This window comes from Vanessa tameamea, chromosome 6 (assembly GCF_037043105.1).
Source record: "Vanessa tameamea isolate UH-Manoa-2023 chromosome 6, ilVanTame1 primary haplotype, whole genome shotgun sequence".
NCBI classification, from domain to species: domain Eukaryota; kingdom Metazoa; phylum Arthropoda; class Insecta; order Lepidoptera; family Nymphalidae; genus Vanessa; species Vanessa tameamea.
In genome coordinates, this window is record NC_087314.1 from 11,319,272 (window position 1) to 11,345,495 (window position 26,224).

General features: G+C 30.4%; 1 protein-coding gene and 1 long non-coding RNA gene across 3 annotated transcripts in view; one reads left to right on the forward strand and one right to left on the reverse strand.

The window, feature by feature from the left end:
• Nucleotides 1-3,524: 3,524 nt before the first annotated feature.
• Nucleotides 3,525-5,311, reverse strand: LOC113396410 (uncharacterized). Its single transcript, XR_003368748.2, has 3 exons — nucleotides 5,224-5,311; nucleotides 4,313-4,340; nucleotides 3,525-3,662 (listed from the first exon to the last, which is right to left on the reverse strand). It is a non-coding gene; the product is annotated as an uncharacterized LOC113396410 (long non-coding RNA).
• Nucleotides 5,312-14,767: 9,456 nt separating this feature from the next.
• LOC113396407 (uncharacterized) overlaps nucleotides 14,768-26,224 on the forward strand; it is a 51,018-nt gene continuing 39,561 nt past the window's right edge. The window contains exon 1 of one of the 2 annotated variants that reach the window (XM_026634327.2): nucleotides 14,768-14,905. The gene's annotated coding sequence lies outside the window, so the exon portion shown is untranslated. The remainder of the gene's footprint in view (nucleotides 14,906-26,224) is intronic. The other variant, XM_026634328.2, reaches the window with a different exon arrangement.

The following is a 26,224-nucleotide window of genomic DNA, read 5'->3' on the forward strand; positions in this document are numbered from 1 at the left end:
GAGTTTTTATTTTTTGTTATATTGGCTAGGTTTGCCATACTGCAGAGGATACGGGACAAATATAAATTGTATAGGAACAAAAAGTAAGTAGTAAGTCTGTAAGGAACGAAATATTTGCTGTATTTTAGGAAATCTTACTTGTCGTTGATGTCTTGCGCCAAATATATATATTTTTTGTGTGATATGTGGCAAACGAGCAGGAGGCTCATAATCATCAGCAGGAGGAGGTGTCATGTTATGCACCTCAAAAGGAATTATATGACTGTGACGGTGTAAACAGTGCATTAACAGAGTTTTTACCCTAACAAAATTTAGAAAGCAAGATTATAATATATCATTAAGCGGTGGCTGTCTTGATAAAGCCAATACGGTGTTTTTAGGAATAGCATTGGATTATAAAGTTCAGTGGAGTCCTCATTTATCGTGCTTGACAGAAAGACTCAGCTCAGCAGCAAACGCAGTCAGAAAAGTTACAACAACTAACTGATATTGACACCGCTAGGTTGGTATAGTATTTTGGTTATTTCTATAATATTATGTCAGCATATTACTTTGGGGTAACGCCACAGATATTGAATCTGTTTTTATTTTACAAAAGAGAGCAATCCGGTCTATTTATAATCTTGGAGCTAGAGACTCCCTTCAGGATGATTTTAATAAAGTATGATTACTCTCTGTTACCTCACAATATATTTACAACCATATTATGTATATTCACAGTAACATACAAAACACTTTGATAGAATCAGTGATAATTATTGTATGTACACGAGACGGAAAGACGAGCATATAACGACAAGTCTTCGACTATTCATTATTTTCGACTCCGTCGGAAAGAGTCGGAAAAATGGCGTTATAAGCTTGGGCAATGTATCCGTTTCTGTAATAAAATTCTGCAGATATTTTTAACTTTTCCGATTCATAAATTCAAATCATTCATAAAAAAATAAAAAAGCGTGGAGCTAATACTCGTTGACTTCCAGGTATCTATTATGTTATGGTATGTTGACTTACAGGTACATAATTGTATCTAACTAACATATCTTTGTTTTTTAAATGTTGGGAAGAGAGTAACTACTGAGTTTCTTGTCTGTTCTTCTCGGTAGAATCTACTTTCGGAATCTGTGGTAGCTTCACTTAATATAATTTTGTAAAATGACGATTCAAATGTGCTTGTAAAAGCCCAATGGATAAAGTATATTTTTTTGATTCACCAAAGTTTTATCGGTGGCGGTGTGCTCATACGAATGCTGATTTTGTTGAGACCAGAGGCAATACTTAACATTGAGCGAGCCAACAATTAAGATTTAATTGATCGATTATTTATAATCCTTATACTGCATAGTACTGCATTAGAGTAAGGTCGGCAATGTAGTGTGATCGTGGAGATCATATTGCCTTTTTATCGATTATGTTCTCCTTTGCCAGGACGGGCTAATAAAACTCCTTCTAATAACCGGAGAACAACAAAAAAGTGGTCGGATTCACCAGATATTTAATCGGTACGATCTTTACCCCTTACTGATCTTGCCCGAACTCACTCTAATTGTTTTTTTTTTTAATTAATTAGTTTTGTTTAATTACGAACGACAAAGTATAAAAATACCACATATTTTAGGCAACTCTTATATAAAACGCAGATAGGCAAATTGACGCTAATTTTAAGAGAAATAATGAATATTTATAATGCATTTGTCTTATTCAAATTTTATCGTAATACAGTTTAAATAAGATATATTATTCGTTAAGTCTACAAGTAGTTCAAATACTCCATCTTTCCTTCTTATTCAATTACTTCTTTTCCACTGAAAAAAATAAACAATTCAGTAAGTTCTAACGTCACTTTCACACTTTAGGTATGAAGCTGATGAAGTAAAATTTTATTTTGTTTGGTTATTAATTATGATACTTTTTTACAAATGTAGTAATTAGTAGTACTTATATAATTTGGGTTTATTTAAAAATATACGTAAGAGATGTGAGATAATAATTGTTTGATTAAATATAATATTTAAGATCAAGGAGTAATGGTCTGCCTGTATCTTGCTGTCTAGCCTTGCTCCCTAAATCTGAATGATTTTTATAAAATTAAAAAATTCAGTAACAAAATTACTTAAAATGACTATTTTTACATTCTTACATATATGACGTCTGCTTTATAAATTTCATGCTTTGTAAGGTTTTTTTTTTAAATTAAAGGACGATCCTAGTTATAGGTATTTAACTATTAAAGTTTAGTTTGCGAGCCTGTTCAAGAAATGTATTAGACGTAGGATGATTTAAGTAACTTTTTATTTTTTGGCGTGGTTTTTAACTGATTCATCTTAAAAAAATGTTTTCTCATATTATAGCCCGAAAATACTAAACTTTTTTAGTTATTCTGAGATCAATCCTTGACCTCATTATGCTAATTAAATAGAACTATAGAGGAATGCGATTCCCTCTTTATAATATTAGTATGGCATAACTATACTCACATATCATTGTCAAAACTGAAACAAATAAAATATTAAAATTATTTTTTATGTTTAAAGATATTTTTTAATTAAGTAGGAGAACTTTACCACATACAAACAATAATAGGTACTTTCAGTTGGTTAATGTCTAAATATGTAAAGGCACTTAATAGGATATAAATACAAACAAAATAATCCAATAATAACGTTTTTAAAGAAATCTATGCAATTTATTAAGAGCAAAATTCCAACTCTAAACTGCAAAAAGTAGAAAATTGACATAGTGCTTCAGTCTGATTTGAATTCATCAAATCAGACTCTATTATTTCTTACAAAATGGCTTTAGTACAATTTGAAACAGAGATTTAAAGCTCCACAGAATTATCTCATGATTCGATGATTATTTTTAAAGGAACCAGACCTTTCAAACAAGCCTCTGCCTTATAATTTAGGAATTAAAACTCTCATAAAAAACATTACAAAATAAGACAAGTAGACAATTTGAACTACGGAAATGAATAAGCCTTATAATTATATTGTGAAAAACTTTACTGAAAACTATCAATAATGTTAATGATAAAATGTATATGTTACTGTAAAAGCTCGAACTACGGTAAATCCTAAGATTTACCAGTAAAATCTAAGATTTATGAATTCTTAATGGTAAATGTCCAAAAAGGTTTGCGATTCGAACTATTACCAACATTCACTTGGTAAATCTTAGGATTTATATTAAAGACACGGTAAATGTTGAAATAAATCATATCATAACGTGTTCAGCGCATACATTAGAAAGTTAGAACGATGTATCCTAATCTACTAGTTAAATACTAGTAAAATATTCGCAAAATGTAGTTTTATAATGCCTTAATTAACTTTAGGGATTGTTGGGTAAAAGCCTGGCTAACGATATAAAGCCTCAAGTTTCTAACACTTAGGAAGATAGTACCCATTTCTGACACCACAACTTAAGCCTAAAACGGTAAGTACCGTAGTATAATGGTAAAGTAGGATGAACATTTTCAAGTAGCAGTATTTAAAAAGAAAATTATGTGATTGAGTACTTACATTTTTTAATTTGTTTTAATTTTTCTTTCTTATGTTTATCTTTACCATTGTCGTTTTTTTCTTCTTTCGGTTTCTTCAATTTCTCTGGTTTCCACATTATGTCTAACAGGTCTTTGCATGGCTCCGGTGCAGCTTGTACTGTAAATATTTAATAATGCATAAAGATTTTATTTAGTTGAAGAACCGATTTATTTTATGACATATTGTCCTCATTTGCCTTGATAATGTTTTTGGAGTATATAAATAAATATAAGCCGAAGATGTAATAACATTAATGATAAACTGAATTATAATTTAGAGAACGAAAACAATCTTAATAACTCATTCTGGTTTTTCTCAAGTTATTTTTAAATTAGAAGCCACATCACATCAACAACGAGTCGAGTGATCTACATATTTACATACACTTTGTTCATTTTTCTTATATGTTTAATATTAAAATATAACTAAATCTACCGGTACAAAAGAAAAAGATTAATTGACAGATCTTAGTGTTTATTAATTTGGTTACAAAACACTAAAATGTCTATACTATTATTAATTTGAATTTGAATGTATTGTACACATAAACCTTTCGAAATCAATTATCAAAACGATAATGAAAATCATATAAAACTACATTGTGTAACTAAGTCAACAAATTGAAAAACGTGAAAAGCGACTTTGTTTTATAGACGTAGTGCCTAAGATTAAAGATTAAGGTTCATTTTCACGTATTTGGCTTACAAGAATAAGTATACTTATTTGTAGTACATTATTGTTAAATAATGACAGTAAAAACAAAATACCTTCGTTCTCTGCTACCAAGGTGAAAATCTGAAATATAAAATTTTACGTGTTATCTATTGTTAGAAATCTAATACAATTACCCGAATATCAAGTAGGTATAAGTAATATAAAAAGTAAGATCCAAGTTATTATATACCAAACAAAAATTTAAGATTTATTTGGATTAAAAAGGTACGAGATTGCAGTAACAATATTAATGAATGTTCAAATTCAATTGTATTATTATCCCTATTAAGTTACTTGTCGTATTTGACTATTAAATACATTATACTTATTAATTATTATCATTACAGAGTCCTTCAGCATTGACCCTACTCTTAGATAGCCTTCTGCTGTTACTGTCTCAACAAATCGGAATCAAAGACAATGTGATTTAAACATAAACAATTTTACTAATTGATATATTACTAACAATATGTAATAAAAATACTCAATAAAAAAATGATCAATGGATATCATAATTAATATGCAACAGAATAAAAATTATATTTTCTTAAAGTTTTTGAGTTATTATTTTATTAGATTACTAGCTGCCAGACTTGACTTGTTATTTTTTCTTACAAAAACCAAATTGAACCCGATTGTAGAGCCTACCCGGTCAAACCCAGGGATTTTAAGTTCCAGGATCAAACACACAAACACAATATAATAAAAATCAGTCCAACAGGTTAGGAGGAGAAGTGACACGCGTACCGAAGAATTAAATAAATAAAATATTAACACGTTTTTATATAATAATGTATTTGTAAATGGTACACTCCTTTGCAACCATACGCTTTTTCGTTGTCTAATATTTATTGTACGTAAACATTGAAAAACAAAACACGTGACAAAATTGTAAATTAATAAGAACACTTATCGAAAAGACCAAATTAATATTTCAAGACACATTTAAAAAATATAATCTTACCACCAAACTAACAGTGAACGCCAATATCAAGTTGTTTCTCAACATTTTCGCACTTGCAGATGTCGGAGTAAACTGTATACCATTTTGAAAATACTCACATATTATAGGAAGACACCGCTACGGTGAGTTTCACGCTTGTTTGTTACAATGAATATTTTTTTACTTTAGGTATGTATTTGCTTTCAATTGGAGTTTTGGCTAATGAAAAGAATTTTGTTAGCAATATACAAGATAATAAATACTATGCATAAATAATTTGTTATGTTTGGTCTCCTGTGACGTGACTAACGCGACTAACTTACAAGTTAGTACAATTTAATTAAAAAAACAAGAGAAGTTGTTGTTGTTATGAAGCGGACGTAATGTTTTTTTATGCATTTAAAATTACATGTGCTTAATGCTAAGTATACACTGATATAACCAATCACCAACATACATTTGAACTATACAGGCAGTATAATAATTATACGGAATAAGGCTTATGATAAACAATTTAAATTGATGGCTGTATCAAATTATACAGTATTTCTTTTTCATAAATTATTACTTTTCATTTAAAAATAAGACCAAAAATGAATAACAATTGCGTTTCTAAATATATTTTACATAAGCCTAAATAATAATTACTTATCGCAGACCAAACCACAAAAATAATATTACCTGATAGTTTGACAGAACGTATTCCCTTAGTTTATTTTCGGTTGCTTTCATAAAAGGGCTAGGCTTAGAAGAGCTATATTGTTGTCTTTGCCACCCCTAACAATAAAAATATTTTATACTTGAAAATAATAAACTAAGCGACCTTAAGATCTTTAACATAACGACTAAATTTGACAAATATTTTGTGTTTCAGCTGCAAGATGTATAGATATGCTTTTGAATGAGGGGTGATAAGGATATGTCAACAGTTCTAGACCCCACTTACCCCTGGATATCCGGTGTCGAAAGACAGCACCGGTGTGACTAAAGGTATATAAATATGAATATCTACTAAGTATTATTGTTCGGTAGTAGTTTTTTTTTTATTTATATAATTGTAAGGAAAATTGGTCTTTTGGTAAAGGATATATTTTTTAACTATGGTTTATTGAGTTTCTGTCATAATATCGGTAATATTTAAAACTAAATAGAATTTTTCGAGTAAAATTTCAACGAAATCTTTTATTACACTTTACAAAAGTGTAGTATTTATTTAGGTAAGCAAGCATTTAACCATTACTAATTTTACTGTCGAACGTAAAACTCAAAATTAAGTCGAGTTAACGCTGATCGTAAACTGTTCCTGATTTAAGAAACGTTTCTCAAAAAAAGGACTGGGAAGGAATGAAAAAAAATTATCCTTGTTGTGTAAATATAAAAAGGCATTGAGTTAACTTTAATAGATATACCTACTTTTTCAATAGAAATATAAATCATACCAGTTATATCTTCAATAACATCTATTTATATTGATAAAAAAACGGTCGTTTTTTTGTATTACCTAACTGAAAAAAATACGACTAAATAAACCTTTATACAAAAAAATGCCAGAAGATGCATTACGTCTCGGAGACGGTTTTGTGTATACATTTAATATAATTGTAATCACAAGTTATACTACTAACACTAACATTAACATTTCTTTTAAGAATACTTTCCGTTGTCTTATCCCCATTCGTTAAATTTTGCAATCGACACAAAAGCGATAAGGGGAAGAAGGTTAAAATTGGGGTAACGAACGCATTGGCGATGTAAGAAATGTTTAATTTTTTTGAATAGGCAGTGGTGACTATTTACCACCAGGTGGCCTATTTGGTTGTCGACTACCTCTGTCAAAATTTTATGTTGAATTGATATATTATTGTAGCGAATGGAATTTTTATACCATTTTCCAATTCTAATAACTGTCAAATATGTAATTTATTGCCTCGCCCATTTAAAGAAAATTCCTTAGGGATCCTTTATACAGCTATTGCAATGGTAAAACGTTTCTATAGTTCTATAAGCTCGCTACTCGGCAGATTGCTTGCACTCATAACCAACATTTCAAAACATTACGAACGTTGTATTCATGTAATATAATTTATTAGAAGTTTATCGTTTTGTGCGTGTTGGTTTGTAAAAACAAGTTATTTTGATGACATTATATCGATTAGTTTGTTCTTCTTAGCTTGGCGAGGATCCGCGCCCAGAGGATGCGCAGTGCAGTATCGTTTTTACATTGGTACGTAACTGCTACGTACGCTACATTCCTGCCGTTCTCAGCAAGTCTGTCGGCAGAGCACAGCTCAGGGCAGAAAAAAATTGTTGCGACCCCTCCCACTCCCAGCAGCGCATGACCACCTGATTTCCATTCTCCTGTGTTTGAACACAGGAAGCAACGAAGACCCCACCGTATCTATGGATCGTATAGGTGAATAAAAAAGTGACTTTTGAGATAATTATTAATGTTACAGAATATTGAAAGCAAATAAAATATAAATAATCTGTATGGTCTACCTCTTTTGAATTAGGAAAAACGTTTAAAAATATAATTTACAAAATATTTTTATTGTTCACTATTATATATTTTAGAGTAATAAAACAAGCTTTAGCGGTGACGTTGGCCGGCCCGTGACAAATTACTTTTATTGTTTATTCTGCGGTTAACAAACTACGCGAGTCAAAAAAACACCCACCGATTTGTACAAGCGAGGCGAAAACGACAACAGCAATTTATATTTATATTCCAATTACGATTAAACAAGCACAACAGATAGACTGAAGTATTTTTTTGCAGTTCTCCCGCTTAATTATACTTATATGATCACTTTCAGAAGATTTCAGAAGAAATCATTATTATAAGTTTTACGGGTAAATTATAACAACACATGCACGAAACGACTATCATTCGACATTGTTATATAAAATAATATTGCTATTGCATGTTTCTTTATAATAGTTTTATTTATTACTCAATAAAGCGCAAAGAATAAAAACGAGGAAGTATGCTTGAACGTAATATTAGGTACGCTTTGTTTAAGTAATTGTTAAACATATGTAGATTCGAGTTCTTAGTTCTTGTGTCATTAATTTGTTACATCAGTCATCTACCAGAAATGTTTTATAGCAAACAGCTTCCGAAGTTTTTTAAACTTATGTGTATGCGATATAGCATATTGATAATTACGCGTTTTCAAAAGAAACTATTCAAAGAGGCGAGATATAAGTACCGTTTAATCCTCAATTAAAGATATTAAATGATAAGCTACGAGTACATTCGTTTTAATTATCTAGACTTTTTGTATGTAATATTATTTCAATAAGTACATAAACATAACATAATCAGCCTGTAAATTTCCTACTGCTGGACTAAGGCCTCCTCTCCCGATGAGGAGAAGGTATGGAACATATTCCACCACGCTGCTCCAATGCGGGTTGGTGGAATACACGTGTGGCAGAATTTCGTTGAAATTAGACACATGCAGGTTTCCTCACGATGTTTTCCTTCACCGCCGAGCACGAGATGAATTATAAACACAAATTAAGCACATGAAAATTCAGTGGTACCTGCCTGGGTTTGAACCCGAAATCATCGGTTAAGATGCACGCGTTCTAACCACTGGGCCATCTCGGCTCTCCAATATAATAAGTACTTATAATATAAAAGTCTTCTCTAATAAATATTAACAGTAAGACGAAACCATTGGTCTCGCAGAAAACAATCGCCAAGGTCGTTCTTTCTTCGTAGCGTCCGGAGTAGTGACGAATCCGATTGTTATCAGTTTGTGGGGAATTGTCAGAGTCAGTGTCAGGTACATGTCATTAATTCGTTGTACAAGATTGTAAAAGATATAATATCAATATCAAAATTTATCTGTTTTATTGCTTAACTGTTAATTGACTTTGTACTAATTTTATTATTCTCCGGAATTGACCCTACTCATATATAGTTTACTAGTTTTAGTGGTATACTGACAACTATTAGATAGGGATAGACAATGACAATAAAATTTGGACAGACAATTTATACTACTTTTTACGATTAGACATATCCTCAACATTATTTCCTATAATTCCCCTTCACAATAAATGTCGGCGGGAAACCACGTATTTAAGAAAAACAAATGATTATTTTAATTATTTTAACGATTGACAACTGTTTGATTATTAAATTAATAATATTTAGTGAATTCTGAGATGTTAAATTAGTCTGAAATATTTTACCGTCCATAAATATGTGTTATATTGAGTGAATAGTTGCCCCACCCAATTTTGTTATAAAAGGCCGAACGTCCGCCGGTATTCGAGCCGTAGAAGTGATCGGAACTCCTCAGCTTGGAATAAATCAAAGAAGAATATTTCCTGCGTTTAATTTCATAACTTTGAGGATGGATAGAAATCCAAACCCAGACATTTTAAAAACAAGCTGGGACATGCCACTTCGTCATATACAATAAGTAATACTATCGCAATCAATTTCGCATATTTGAGGATCTACAAATTAGAACAACGGAAATATTAATCAACTACAATTTTATTATTTTCATAATAATTAACTGTTTTTACTTACTTCTTTGGTCTAGCAACTAGTACACAATGGTGCAAATTTGAACGTTCTAGGTATACCCAATAAAATGTCATTGGATTTTCTGACAAAAAAGTTTAAACTCCCATGCCTAGATTGCATGTAGAGTTGGGCTCCTACGCCTGGACCCTCTCGATCGAATAGGATTACCAAATGCTATCCCATTGGATTGATATGAGTGTAGGATTTACTTTATAATTACATACAACTGCCGACGTCCAGAGACGCTCTCCGAGTAAGTTAAACTAAATACTGCATTTCGTGTATATCATCCGTCGCGCTCTCAAAAATCATACGAAATTACAGTACGATACCAATGACGAAGATTCCTTCGTCATTGGTTGAAATATCTAAAAAAAAATTATTACTTAATTTGTAATTTTTTTCTAAAATATTTTCAACTTTAATTAGCTGAATGTTTAGTTTTATCATTTTCAAATTGTATTAGTTGTTATTGGTAGAAATGTACGCGTTTTCTTTGGACGAACAAATTGTAAATATGCAATGTAATTATCTTATTGGTTAATTGTATTTTAAGTTTTTGTATATATACGGACACGTTTTTTAAATAAATTCAGTCCGATCCGACAAGCAAGAAAGTGTTACTTTATTATTTGTCAAGAAGAACTACAAGTAAGCTAGGGACCATTACCCCTACATGAGAAAGAGGATTAGAGGCAAGTCTCCACCACGAAAGGTCACCGTGACTGAAATGAAAATCGAAATCTTTTTAATATTTTACATATCAAAAGCTAACCTTTTGTACGTCAATGCTGCATTATGCTTTGTTCATTTGATCAAATAGAAAAATGAAAAATAAAATTAAAACCAATTCAGCTAAGCTGTTTCAAAGCTTGCCGTGAGTAAGTTTTTTCATCGAAGACATTGAAGCAATCAAACGTAACTAACCGATGTTTCGAAGATTTGATAAACATTCTGTTACTAAGAGCCGATATTTTCCAGTGAGACCATGTGATTTGCGAGTTTAAATCCGGGCAAACATCACTGAGTTTTATGCTTAATTTTTCTCACAGTGTCAATGTCAATGGGTGGCGGTGATCATTTACCAGTATGCCTGTTTTTTTTTCTTAAGTTGGCACCTTTTTTATTTAGAGATGACAACATGACAAAAGAGAAATTAAATCGTTTATATAACATTTGTCTGTTAATTTACATTATTCGTTTTAAAGGCAATATCAAATTATCGGTTTAATAAAATAAAAAAATGCGGTCACATAATTTCGCGGAGCAATAATAGGTCTAAAAGTCGTTGTGAATTTTTAAAAACATATTAGTGTTGGAAATATATATTTAAAGAAATCATTTAACTATTAGTTTTAACAGCACCAAATGCAAATTTCATTTCTGTTTCCGATAAATTATATATACAGATTCGTTTTAACACCAGTCAGTTATAAACTTATAACTGACTCGTTCAAACTTGCATTTTATTCAATTATGTATCACGCACTTATGCATATAATTTTTTTATATTACACTTGAGCAAAGAAAAATTTTAGTAATTAAGTTAAGGCAAGGACGCTTATTTTATGAAGATTCAATATAAAAAAAATTGAAATACGAATACAATACTGTATATCCAACTGGTTAATTTTATTAAGTAAGGGAGAAATCGATGGATAAAAAGTTGTTTTATGTTTCAACTAAATATTTAACAGACACATACTAAAACTTCATGCACTTCTACAATATTATCTAATCTAGTGCTTTTTTAAAATATGATTGATTATTTATTGGCGAAAGTATGAACTAAATCTTGATAATTTTTAAATAACGTAATGCACAAATTGTTATATTGTACAAATATTATATTACTAACTGTTACCCGCGGCTTCGCTCGCGTAGAATATGGATATATTAACAAATTAACTTAAAATATTACGTTAATGTAAGACCTCTTTGTGAACCACATTGGTGTGTATTACAGCCCTTAGGGTAGAATCCCGAATCGTTTAAATAGGTATCAACACATTTTTAATCGGCAGCCCAAAAATAAAATTTCTAGCTTCTAACTTCAAAATGACGGACTTCCAGCTATCTTATGTACGAAATGTCTACCCAATTTCTTTCCTTAGGCGTAAAATATCCAAAAGCGCATAAATGCGAATCAATTCATTTCTAATCGGTGGCCCAAAAAAAAAATTCATGCTTACTTCAAAATGACGGACTTCCAAACTAACCTCTATACAAAATGTCAACCCCTACTTTTTCCCTATAGGCGTAAAATATCAAGAAACGCTTAAATACGTATCAACTTAATTTTAATCAGTAGCCCAAAAATAAAGTTTCCTGCTTCTAACTACAAAAATGACGGTCTTCCAGACTTTCCTGTATACGAAATGTCTACCCAATTTCTCTCCTTAGGCGTAAAATATCCAAAAGTGCTTAAATGCGAATCAACTCATTTTTAATCGGTTGCCCAAAAATAAAATTTCATGCTTCTAACTTCAAAAATGACGGACATCCAAACTTATCTATATACGAAATGTAACCTCTATTTCCCGCCTTAGGCGTAAAATATCCAGAATCGGTTAAATAGGTATCAACTCATTTTTAATTCGTATTTACTCGTTTTTAATCAGTATCCCAAAAATAAAGTTTCGTGTTTTTAACTTAAAAAATGACTGACTCCGATAAAATATTTCAACCCTTATTTCACCCTCTCAGTGATAGATTATCTAGAAACGCTTACATATGTATTTAGTCATTTTTAATTAGTATCCTAAAAATAAAGTTTCATGTTTCTATCTTAAAAATGACGGACTTCTATACAAACTTTCAACCCTTATTTCACCCCCTTAGGGTTAGAATATGCAGAAACACTCAAATAAGTATTTACTCGATTTTAAACAGTATCCCAAAAATAAAGTTTCATGTTTTTAACTTAAAAAATGACGCACTTCCATAAAATCTTTCAACCCTTATTTCACCCCCTTAGCGGTAGAATATGCAGAGACACATAAATAAGTATCTACTCGTTTTTAATCAGTATCCCAAAAATAAAGTTTAATTTTTCTACCTTTATAAAATACGGACTTTCATACATACTTTCATCCCTTATTTCACCCCCTTAGGAGTGAAATATGCAGAAACGCTTAAATGTTTATGTACTCATTTTTAATCAGTATCTTAAAATAAAAATTTCATGTTTCTAACTTAAAAAATAACGGACTTCCATACAAACGTTCAACCCCTATTTCACCCCTTTAGGGGTAGAATTTCCAAAATTCGGTCCTTAGTGGGTGTCATGATATGTTAGTTTGTAAGTGTACATATAAGTTTATGCTTCTAGTTCTAAAAATAACAATACTTTCAACAACTTACAATCTTTCATCCCCCTTTTCAACCCTTTACAGCCTTTTTTTCCAATTAAAAAGTAGCCTATGTCCTTTCTCAGGCTGTAGACTATTTGTATACCAAATTTTATTTAAATCGGTCCAGTAGTTTTGGCGTGAAAGCGAGACAGACAGACAGACAGAGTTACTTTCGCATTTATAATATTAATAATATGGAAATATGGATTATTGGACAAATATCAAATTTTCAAAACAAAACAAGGGTTGCAGATGCATTTTTTATTGTTGATAAAAATAATTCATGAATTATTAAGCTTAAATGCATTATTCATAAATAAATCTTCGTTGGAATATGAATAATTTGCTGCATCACCAAATTGTTTATTTAGAATATCATAGGCCAGTTGAACTTACAATAAATATCAGCAAAACCGTACGGATGGTAATGAATATTTATTAATAGGAAGGAGTATTTATGTATTTACAATTTACGAAGTTTTCGCTTTTTATTGACACGTTGAATTACATAATTAGATACAACAATGTTTAAAGGAAACAGATGTAATTCGTTTAATTTTTTTTAGATAAACTTTTAAATATTTATGTATAAAGCATAATTAAAAAAATATATATTTATTACCTACATGCTCTTAAATCGAATTTGAAGCATAAGCCATATGCAGTCAATATTTTGTTTTAATGGTAATATTGTCACTAGTCAGTACGACCCCACCCTCACTTTATGATAAATTTATAGAACTATAATAATACTAACGGAGGATAAAGCACTCAAAATTGTTCTCGCTATATTATAATATAACGTAAGTGTAACACTTAAATATTATTTTAAAGAATCTATTTCGTAATATATGCTTTTATCAAAGCATTTTCAGATTGTCAGTTAATCCATCGAAGTAAGTACCTTTGAGCAACACATAACATTTATAAGATCTATTAGTACCTGCGTGGATAAGGAATATTATCACACAGGTATTCATATGTTGGTATATAATATATGAAGAAGGGAATCAAATTCATTTAATTCCAAAGAAGTCAGAGAAAATTCCAACAATATAAATATTAAACATGTTGCATGCACAGAACCATTTAATCACAAGTATCGAAAAAAATAAGATAATATTCAAATATTCCATGCGTACGAAGTCGCGGGTACTACTCGTCACGGAATATGATTTTTCTGCGGTTGAACATAAAATTTCATTATTGATGTCTAGACCTATAAATTGGTTTACCTTCATCAAATAATCGAGGGCACGAAGCAAGGAATGGGATTCTGTATAATAAAATATTTACAAATTGCATTACCGATCCGCGTCTTATTGTTATAAAAAATATAGATAGGTAATAATTACAATAAAAAATAAAAGGATGTAAAAATTTTAAGAATGTTATATAGCAGTGTTTCTTCCATTGAAGTTTTTTTTTTTCACGGTTATATTTGAAGTTACTTTGTGAACTAGGATAAAGATACTTTTATTTTCGTTGGTTTTTTTAGAGATATATGTGTTATACGTATAACCAGTATGAATTTACCGTATCATTTTATTTTAAGAATTATAAACAGCAATGTATTAGTTATCTAAGTAAACGACGATTAAAATTGATTATAGTTTCATAGTACGGAGGTTTGGCCCCTCTTTCCTCTCAGAGAGGGCGACCTCAGTCCTCTTCCAACTTCTATCGTGAGCGGATGTTTTGCCGCACAGCAAACAGTGCCGAGATAAAAAGTTGACTTTTTGTATAAAAAATCGTGTTGTGACTTTTTGAAATCCAGTCTGGACTTTGGATTTTTATTTCTGTAAGTATTGCTTTGCTGACGTCAATTACATTTTTTTTAATAAAAGGTCAAAGCTCCCGTAAGTTCAGTATCTGTGTGATAGCTTAAAGAAGCCGGGGGCATTTGGTAAATGTTTTGGTTAAACCTAACATTTATTTATTTACAATAGCACCCAATAAAAAAAATAACTTTTCTTAAAAAAACTTATTTAAGCTGTTATAGAAAATCAGTTTTAACGGTATATTTTTTCTTCTTTTTAATTTATTTATATTTTTGTATAAAAAGTGCTACATATATTTGGTATAATAATAATAGGTAAGATCACGTTTTTAGTTTAAACGTGATCTTTTTTTCATATCCTGCAAAATTAAATTGACTTAAATCGCAGTAATTTATATTGTTAGTGTCAAGGTTGAGCAGTACTTTTACAATGCAATACAAAAAAGTACTATTGTTCTTTGAATATCTACTTATTTTATATATATTTTTCGTATCTTAGCTGTTTAAATGTCAAGATTTTTTTAAGCATTCCCTAGTTGTTTTAAAAAATTTAAATATTTTAATAAATTTAAACATTTACATATGGATAAGATTGTCTTTTTATTTTTCAGTATTTAATGACATTAAAAGAAACCTTTTTTTTGTCTGACATAGTAAGGAGTTCCGTGTTTTATTAGCCGATTGACCTGTACTTTGTTATTAAGGATGCTTTTTAATAATTTCTGATACATAATTCACCTTAAATAATGTCTATTCGTACCAGCGTGATTGGGAAACAAACATTCATACACACTAACTATCGCATTTATAATATTAGAAATATTTTTTTTATATTACAAAATAATATACACTATTCATTATAGTATCGAAATGTACACATACATTTCGAAATGTAAGTACATGATATTGCTTCAGTACGCTTGAAAATGATTGTGCTTACTTTTAAATATATTGTAATCATGTTCAAACACACAAAATTCGTATTATATAAATAGCAAACATTCTCAATATGGGGGTTTGGTATTACCTAGGTTAGACCTAATTACATTATTAATAACTTTACATTACCAACAATACTATAATAATTTGGTAGTTGTTTTGCTGGTGGTCGAAAATCGTACTTTTTGGAACAAATACAAGACCTTTTCTATGATAAAAATTTTATATAATATAAATTTCATTTTACTCATTTTATAATAATCCAAAAAAAACAAACGTTAATTTGTAATGTGCATACATTGTTATAAATCACATATATATTGTTTCGAGAGATAAGATCACGTTCGATTGAATTCTTAAGCCAAATATGATAAAAATTTTGAGAACAATATCGATTCACGACCGAATGGTTTCCAAATTTTTCAAATTTCAAACAAGTTGGTACATACTGAAATACAATCACCATTGTTTAATGCAATATATCAACTAAAAATATAATGTTTTAACATAAATTATCAAATTTTCCGGCTACGACCGTCACAAAAAAACTCAAGTCTATTTATAATTATTAGTACCTATGACATATAAAGATATATATATATATATATATATATATATATATATATATATATAATAGATAGAAATAGAAAAATATATATGAAAAAACTTGAGATTTTATGAATTCTTTCTTCTAGATACTTGTTTCTATAATACTCAATATACAAAAAAAAAACGAAAAAAAAAATTACTATAAATGTTATAATTTTTACGTAGTGGGTAGTTTCGATTACACAAATCTTAGAATACTTTCGTATAAATAATTATATGAATATTTTCAATATTTTAAAACAATAGAAAAGTTGCGATGAAAGACACGCCATTAAAACATTAATACCAAACAGATAATTTTCGTTTAGGCTTGCAAACAAATGGCTTGCAAATGACTCGTAAGATAGAATACTCATTATATTATTATACATATAAACATTAATTTCTACTTTAACTCGGTTTGATGAAATAATTTACATAATTTTATTACTAAAATTGATTGATACGTAATTAAACTTCGTAATTACATTTCGTGGACTACATTTTATTATTATTGTCACGCAAAGATACGATAGCAGATGTTCTATTAATTTATTTACACATTTCATTACGGACTGTAAAATTACACGATGCTTATAATTAATTACTAAGCGAACCCTAAAAATTCACCCCCTGCGCTCAGTCTAAACTGCAGTTTATTAATGTAACTGATAACATTGATATGTAATGAAATATCCTCCCTATTTTATTTTGTGTCCTATACCTTGTTGTGTTGTGTAGCCGTCCATTATATTAAGTTTCAATGCTATTTATATTAATAACTTTTACACTTAATTGATTTAAGTCTTATAGTTAATACGAGCCTTGTAAAAAATAAAGTTATTTTTTTGTTTTTCTAAATAAAACTTTATTTCCGAGGTTTCTGATCCATACTATTATATTATCCATACTAATATTATAAATGCGAAAGTAACTCTGTCTGCCTGTCTGTCTGTCTCGCTTTCACGCCAAAACTACTGGATCGATTTAAATGAAATTTGGTACACAAATAGTCTAGAGCCTGAGAAAGGACATAGGCTACTATTTATTTGGAAAAAAAGGCTGTAAAGGGTTGAAAAGGGGGATGAAAGGTTGTAAGTTGTTGAAAGTATTGTCATTTTTAGAACTAAAAGCATAAAACTTATCATGACACCCACTAAGTAGCGAATTTGAAAATTCTACCCCTAAAGGGGTGAAATAGGGGTTGAACGTATGAGTATGAGAGTCCGTATTTTTTTAAGTTAGAAACATGATACTTTATTATTGAGAAACTGATAAAAAATGAGTAGAAACATATTTAAGCGTTTCTAGATAATCTACCACTAAGGGGGTGAAATAAGGGTTGAAAGTTTTAAGGAAGTCAGTCATTTTTTAGGTTAAAAACATGAAACTTTATTTTTGGGATACTGATTAAAAATGAGTAAATACGTATTTAAGTGTTTCTAGATATTCTACCTCTAAGGGGTTTAATAGGGGTTGACATTTCTTATATAGATTAGCCTGGAAGGCCGTCATTTTTTAAGTAAGCATGAATATTTTTTTTTGGGCTACCGATTAATAATGAGTTGATTCGCATTTAAGCACTTTTGGATATTTTACGCCTAAGGAGAGAAATTGGGTAGACATTTCGTATATAGGTAGTCTGGAAGTCCGTCATTTTTTAAGTTAGAAGCTCGAAATTTTATTTTTGGGCTACCGATTAAAAATGAGTTGATTCGCATTTAAGCGTTTCTGAATATTCTACCTTAAGGGCTGAAATACACACCAATGTGGTATACAAAGAGGTCTTACATTAACTTAATATTGTAATTTAATTTGTAAATATATTCATATTATACGCGAGCGAAGCCGCGGGTAAGAGCTAGTTATTTTATATTTGCTTTACCGTTACAGTTAATACACATCTCAACCTTTGACAATTAGTAATATAATACTGTTCATAATTTTAAACCCTATTAATAAGATTATACTCGTCCAAGTAGAGACGTATTTTGTAAAATAATAGATAAATATTTTTACAAAACGAGGAAAGATGACATAATCGTTTCTTGTAAATGTTTTTGTATGAATGCTCTCTAACGTTTACTTTAACAACAAACAATTTTAGACTTCTGTGTCGCCCCGGGATTCGTTCCAGGGTAAGTGGGTCAGACAATTTGTCCCGGCCGTAATCTGTCTCACGGGAAATGGCTTAGGCGTAACACAATTATGCCTATGTTTTGTTTTTAAATTGCGCTTTAAATGGGAAGAAAAACACAGTATTTTTGCGGATTTAATAATAAGTATGAAATTTTCAAAGCTAATAACGTTTACCAAGCCTTATTTTAAACATACGTCCCAGAGGCAAAGTAAATGGAATGATATTAAATTTTATTTTATTAGTTATTTTAAAAGACAATATTTATCAAATAAGTTTTCTCTCTTACAAATAATTTCAGATACAGTATAGTATGATGCAAAAAGAAAAAATTAATTAAAAAATAATTTATAGGTACGTGTTATAACCTGTTATAACCACTTATATACTAGTTTAAAAAAAATCAAACTTCTTATATATTCGCATAACATTCGAGTCATACACAAAAATATCAAGATATTTTGTGATCAAGACGCACGTTATCAAAGGGACACGTTGTACATGCATCAGTGGGCTATGTAATAAATAATCATCCACGCAAAAGCCACTATGCAAAACGCAAACTAATCAAAGTCCTGGTAAACTGCATGCTTTTGTCAACCAATTAGTTCGTTGACACGCCTGACGCCATTGACAAACACGCTGTAATGACAATCAGCACGATAGTGGAATGTTAATTAATTGGATACAATGAACGCCTTGCTTATTGAAACGCTCTTGATTGGGATTAACTGTTTTCTCAGCCTTCTATTTGTCATGGTTGTACCTTGCTTTTGTCGAGATGAAATACTTAAACATACTCGGATGTTTTTTAAAGATTTTTAAGATTTTTTTGTAAAGATTTATGATTGAATAAAGTTTTATTAGACAACAACTAGCGATTATTTCATTGTAAATAAAACTAAATGAAATTAAAGTAACCTACATTACAATTTAGATTTTTTTTCTTGCATAACTCTTTCAAAACATTTTATATTATATTAAATAAATCAAATATTATAAGCCGTTACTGTTTCAGCTGTCGAAGCTTTATGTGTACCGAATTATTTTATTTTTAAATATTTTCACCTAACTCTCGAAACCGTTTCTCGATTTAATAATTCGCACTCAATAATCTTGCGTTCATTTTGTCGGCGATAAAAATAATATTTTTTATGCATTAGCTCTATCGCTCGTGTCTTGCGAGGGTTTTACAGTTAATGAGGCGGATCATTCGCCGTGCACAGCCTGCCCACACAGGTTGTAAATACTTTGTCTGATAACATCGTTCAGATATATTCTTGTTCTGACTACCTAGAATATTATTTATAGGTCCCAAGAAACATTATTGTGCGCCACGAGCGATTACTGGTCGTTTATGTTTGCTTGTCTTTAATTAATCGAACATCAAATTTATAATGATTTTTGCTTGCTCTTAATATAATAAATAATTTGTATACTTTCATTATTATACACTTTTAAAAATATAGCCTGACTATTAAAAATATCTTTAATTACTTTCTTCAAACTAGATTACTTACGCTTAGCAGTTTTAAGACATTCTGTATCATTGATTTGAAAAATTGGCCCAGATCTTGGCGAATATTGGGGGTTCGATTCCGGACAGGTACAGTAGAGTTTGCGTGCCTTATTTCTCAGATAGTCAGATGACTTTCGCGAGACTGATTTTTCGATCAAACCATACTTGAGCAGCGTTGTATGTATGTATGTAATCTACAATACTTACCCTAGTCAAAATCTACGGGCCGTCCTTGATCAAAAAGAGTAAATACAAGTTTATATCTCTAATGAAATATTTAAACGGAGAATAAAAATAAAATTGTATTATAAACGACGTAGGAACACATTCAAATATCAAGTGAACAATATCTTTGGGATGTCGATCGACTTTTAAGATTTCTAAACAGGTTATTATGTCTAATGTTTGCACAACAGCGGTACAAGGTTGTGTTCTTGTTTAGGTCATTGTGTGTCACGAGCTGTTTGTTCGTTATTAGATGACTGTGATTAAGTCTAAAAATAAATACATGAGATCTTTACTGCTTATTATAATCAAATATAATTTACAGTGTTTATAATTTCCGAGAAACAATATGAGTATATTATTTTTATTTGGTCATGTGTTTTATTTATAAATATCTGTGAAGGTAATGCCGTTTTAAAGTTTTTGTAGTTTTATTATCGATTCTTATCCCTGGAGACCTTTCGCGAAATGAACGCCCAGGCGGAGTACTTGAAAAAAAAATGCAAAGATAAAATAAATTGATAAACTCGTTTATAAACAAAAAACAACTGTACATTTCTCTTACCTGTTTGTTTTGAAATAAAATAATAAGCCCAGTCTCAAGCGTGACAAAACTATTAAGTATGTATTATACAGAGCCGTCTCAAGCTATGCTGGGGCCCTTCGCACCCATGATTTTGGGGCCCTTTTGGTAGATATTTACTACCATGTACAAATAATTTGCTTTGGGCCAGGCCTTAAGTATAGTTTCAAATAAACGGTGCGGTAATTTTCGTATATTTGTAGGAATCTGATTGGTTGTACAATATTATGGCTATTTTATAGCCTTTTTTGATAAAGTATGTTAGTTATTTCTTACAAATATATCACATTCGAAAATATACATAGCAGTCAACGTGAGAACAAACGTGTGAAATAAATTGTTGGTTCTTCGGGGCCCTCTCAGGATGGGGGCCCTGGGCACGTGCCCCGTGTGCCCTGTGGTAAAGACGGTAATGATATTATACGACTAAGTCTGGGATCCCGCTCCCTCTTGGATTATTACGAAGTTGTAGTGATATCTTCAGCCGCTGTCAACTAAGAGAGGATAAAAGGCTGATGTGCATTTAAGTGTAATCATAATCTTTTAAATACAAAATTAATTCTGTCTGTCTGCTTGTTACATTATCACTATACAACCATTGAAACCGATCATAATGAAATTGGACATAAAGATTTCCCGAGAATCGAATGAGGACAAAGACATATAAATTACGGGATTGACGTAAAAAATGGAATCTGTCAAGAAAAAAAATTAAGTCTCGGTTTATAGGTCTATTAACATATCTTACAGAAGGAAGAGTAAGTGAGTCAGTGTAATTAATAAGGGTACAAAACATTGTGTAGAACACAAGTGCAATTGTTATTGGCATAAAAAATAGCTATTGCTTTAAAATATCATTTACCTTTGCATTTTGAAGCATTAGCCGTGCTACTTTATATTTATATACATTTATAACTTCTACTATTTATTTATATATCTCTAGATAACCACCAGATCACCTGTTTTCTCTTGATTATCGTCTTGTACTAAGTAAAACGATGATATCTGTTTACAAGTACTCGAACATCGGTAACAATTCAAAAGACCGATTTGGATCTTTTATTTTCCCTTTTATTCAACATTTAATTTCACTTAAACTTTATACCGTACGAGCGAAAAGCAATAGTAATTTACAGTTCACTGGCTAAAGAGTATGAATTACAAGCACGTACTCATAGTGAGAGCGCAATGGACCGTATCGCCACGCTTTTTATTTTAATCGCTATGCTTCGTTTAATCTCTCGATGAATCCTTGTTCAATATAAATATGAGAGAAAAAGTAACAATAAAATATCTTCAAACAAAATTATTTAAGAAACGTTTATAGGTCTTGTGTATAGTCTTGGTTGTAACTCGCTAATGCTACAAGGGACATAAGGCGATTTAATATTGATCTTCTTAAAACTTCGTTCTATGATCGAAGGAGACCGTTTACCATCACGTACGGACACGGTTACGATTTGAAAAAACAGCACGAAAATACAATGATTATCAAGTAGTAGTCTTAAGTGAATTAGCGTAAACAATAAAATAATTATTTTCTCTTTTGCTTACAACTACTAACTTGAAATACTATTAAGATAAGTCTAGTCCTTAAATTAACATATCAAGAACCTAAGATTAGTTGCTTCTCATATTTTATTAAATTAAATGACTATAAATATAAGTAACGATTTTTTATTTTATTTTATATTGTTCACATATATTATATAAAAGCAAGGATCGAAATATTACTTAGCGCCTTACATGATCAGCTTATAACGCATAAAACGATACAAGATATCGCAGATTCGTATAAGGAAATGTTGCAGAAACAACAACGAAACGGTGCGGAGGATTGCAATCGTATATGTTATATGCACTATATTGTTGCCCGCAACCTATTGCGGAGAAACCGGTCTCGAGTCTGCCAGTCACCGGGTTATTGTAGCTAACGCGTACGTTTCCGTTAAGAGCTCTCGAAAGTAAGGCAGCGAAAGGATTGGATACATTGCAATTATGTACTCTTCTATAAAACCTTCCGCGCTTTTATTTTTACTATCATAACTGTAAACAAGTTAATTAATAATGACATAGTAACAAAAAGAAATCAAAAAACCGACTACTGATATTTACATTGAGTAGCACGTAGATAATAAATAATTTATAATAGTAATGTCATGATTAGATTGGGCTTTATAGTGTTAAATTATATATCATATAGTATATAAAAATCTCGTTACTGGTCTAAGTTCAGCTAGCGATATATTGACTGGTGCAATAAATAGGTTGTACAGTCTTTTTTTAAATCAACCGGTTAATCTTCTTTCGTTTTGGCTAGGGAAAAGTACTTTTGAGAATAAAATACAATTTTATGTTCATAAAAATCTGTCTCGAAACTCTTTTTAGATTTTTCGAAATTCCTAGTTAAGTTAAGAGTAAACTCATTCATTTACACTCGAAATAAATATGTTGTATATACCTAAAAATAAAAACGTTACCGACCAATTGTAATGAAAAGAGACCAATTAACCGATATCGACTTAGATTTTAAGTCAAACCTAAATTTTATAATTATTGATTTAAATAAAAAGTGTATCATCCCATAAGGAACAAGGATTAGTTTTAGTTTAGATTCAATTTAAACTATAGAATCAATTTCGTGACTACTTTTAGCCTTACAATTTCCCATGCCCTTAAGCGAGTTGTGAAGTTAATGTCTCGCCTCGACAATGACTCATTGGTCAACATAGATATTCCATAGATATGTTGCGTGTGACGCATGCGCCGACTTGCACTGTGAATCAGGTCTGAGAATGTTCGTTAATTTTTTATTTGTTTCAAATTATGACAAACCTTGTGTAACTTAAATTATATTTCTTACGATGTACATTTATTACTTAAGCTTAAAAGCTCAAATGATGTAACTTTTTACAATTTTTTATCAATAAAATAGAACGGATTACTATCACTTAGAAGTTCATCTTTCAAAGCTAAGCGATTAATAGTAGCGTTGAGATTTGGCACACATACCGCTTCCATATGTAAACTAAAAGAGGTATATACCTGTACAGAAAAAACAATCTGGTTAATTTTATAAATTAATAATTTATAATAATTATTTTTTTGTGTTTAATCCTAAGATTTCTGTATTTTTGTTTGTGGTGTACAATAAAGTATATTAACATATTTAGGACGAATAATTAAGTTTTTCATTTATGTCATAAATTATATCATACTCATTAAAATAAGTAAAACTTTAATAATATAGTTTTAATTATATCACTCTTGAGTTATAGAGGGTCTTGATTATGGTTTATTTTTTAAGTAATTTTCTAGGCATATTTAAAAAATTGCAATTTTTTTCTGGAAATATGTAAATTTACATACTTTGCAAGTTCATTTTAAAAACATCAAACGTTGTTGGAATGTTCATCAAATGTTTTTTTATGTTTTCGTAAATTACAATCAGAGATATTTCATAAAGTACGCAAAGGAATATAATTATATATGCTTCATGATTCTCTGTAAAAGGTTGACTGTTGACTGATTGGCGGGTGTATTATATTGCACTGTCGATGGGATCTAATATGAAGCTCCGCATACCGCGAACACGCGACAGCTTACTGACACGGAAGCCCTCATCGCCACACTCGACCTACTTCTCCTTATCATCCCAACAAATTGATCAGAAGAAACGATAACCATGTGAAATGATGAGTACCTAAATAATACTTTAGCAAGTATTATACCTGCGAATATATTGGTAAAATAATTTTTAATTTTTTTTGTAGTACTATGTTACTAATTTATATAAAACTGCATATTACGGACACGGGCTTAGTGACACGAAAACAGCCCTCGGTCACATGTGACCTGTTTCTGAACAACGCCCAAAGCTTAACAACTTTACATAAGTATATGTATTATAGTTAATAATATATATTCGTATTAAAGTGAAAAAAGTTTGTTCGTGATGAATCCTGAAAAGTTGAAAACTCTTAATTATTTCTTGTTATTTTAGTTTACAAACATCGTCTAATAGAGAGAGAAATGTTTTGAGAAATGTTTTACTTTATTCGTATTTTGGCTTTAAAGACGTGTACGTTTATGCCATTCACTATTGTCGGTCCTAATACAACAGACATAAATTGATACTATATTCATTTCTTTCTTTATGAAAATATATTGATTCGTGAATTTATTAACCATTATTAAATGAAAATGAAACGACGCTTTATAGCTCGAAATAAAAAAGTGCGTGATGGTTGTAGACGAATTTTAAGTAACAAGGATACCTGCCTCACAACGTAAAGAGTGACGTATTTCTAAAGAGTTTGGCAAGGCCAACTAGACTACGGCAGTACCTATATTTTTAGTTGAATATACATATACTCTACAGAAGAATTGTTTGCATTATATATGATTCTAATAAACGTTTGCATATCTTTCGTAACCCTTATGATGTTATATATTTGTAGAAATGAAATATTACAATGGGTGCTTATATTTTATCGAAGGTATAATTAAAATTATTCTTAGTTCAAATCTAGAATAATAAAGTGTATTAAAAAATCGCATTAGTCGACGACATCAAATGGTGACGTTTATTAGACTATGTCCAAACGATGGAACGGTTACAGTAAGGTCATGGGTCAAATTGTGGTCTATTCAAAGCAAGGTGTAATTATATGATTTCCATTTGAACCACGATCAGTAAGTACTCCGTTAAAATCCATTTACCTTGTGCAAGTTTTTGTTAGGTAATGTAATATTTTCGTAATGTTTTAATGTCCTCACAACCTTTTGTAAGGTCGCAACAATATTTTTGTTTTCTCCGAAAAAGGTTTCAATTGCTTAACATTAGTTGAGTAAGCTAAAATAACGTAGATTATTTATGTATGTACACTATTACTCATAGTGTATAAATATGAAAATTCTTATTATCTTAGATTCTTTGGATGACAGGGTATAGACAGTATAAGGAACTAGTTACATCCGCGTATTTTTTCCATAAATATTTTAATTTATACGGTAATGTTGAGTACTTTCTCCCTCGTTATAAATCTACATTACGATTATTTCAGTATATTATTCGTGATGAAAACAGACCGACAAATATTAGTTATACGGTTTAAATAAATGAAAATCAAATTTTAAGCAAGGCAATTTTTTTGCCTGTTTTTCTAGTCTTCGGTCGTGGTCCTTATAATTAGAAAGGTTTTTTATATTATAATATAATATTAAGTATAATAAAATTGATTAAACAGTTACTTATTTACTTGGTGGTAAGGCTTTGTGCAAGCCTGTCTGGGTAGGTACCACCCACTCATCAGTACTCAGTGTTGTTGCGTTCCGGTTTGAAGGGTG